The sequence below is a fragment of the Penaeus monodon genome, chromosome 21 (assembly GCF_015228065.2).
Source record: "Penaeus monodon isolate SGIC_2016 chromosome 21, NSTDA_Pmon_1, whole genome shotgun sequence".
Taxonomy (NCBI): domain Eukaryota; kingdom Metazoa; phylum Arthropoda; class Malacostraca; order Decapoda; family Penaeidae; genus Penaeus; species Penaeus monodon.
Window position 1 is genome coordinate 363044 of NC_051406.1, and position 596 is coordinate 363639.

A 596-nucleotide genomic window follows, 5' to 3' on the forward strand; every position below is an offset into this window, starting at 1 on the left:
TTGTCCTCCCCCCCTATTTTTGTATTTTTCAGTGTGTGACAAATAAGTATGTGTGTCTGAGGAACATGTAATATCACAGCATTATAATGGTATACACGGACAGCCAATTAGCATTTCCAAAATCAAAAATTCCATTCCGAGAACCAAAAATTAAATATTGTGAAACGAAAATGAGAACCAAGAAAATGGTTTTATTTCCCAGTTTCCTCCAAATTACATTTGCATTTATAAACAAAGCGAGTATATTCGTAAATACAAAAAATCTTGAATTCCCTTAATGCATCTCTTGCATTTCGTCTCGTCCATCACCATTTCTCTCTCTCTCCTGCCTTCCCCTCCCGCGAATAAAGCAAACCGAACAGAAAAAGCTAACAGAAATAGGTAGCATAATTAGCAAATCCGATAGTGAGTACTGACTAATGGCCCTTCCACATGTTACGGCGAAAATTAATGAAGTGTATGGGAAGCTCGGCTGAGAGAGGGGAGAGGACCCAGCGACACTGACCAGGGCAAGGGGGAGGGAATAAGGAAGGTGTGTGTGAGGGTGAGAGTTGCGGATATTGAGGGTGACAGAGTGGGAGAGGGCGAGAGAGGGG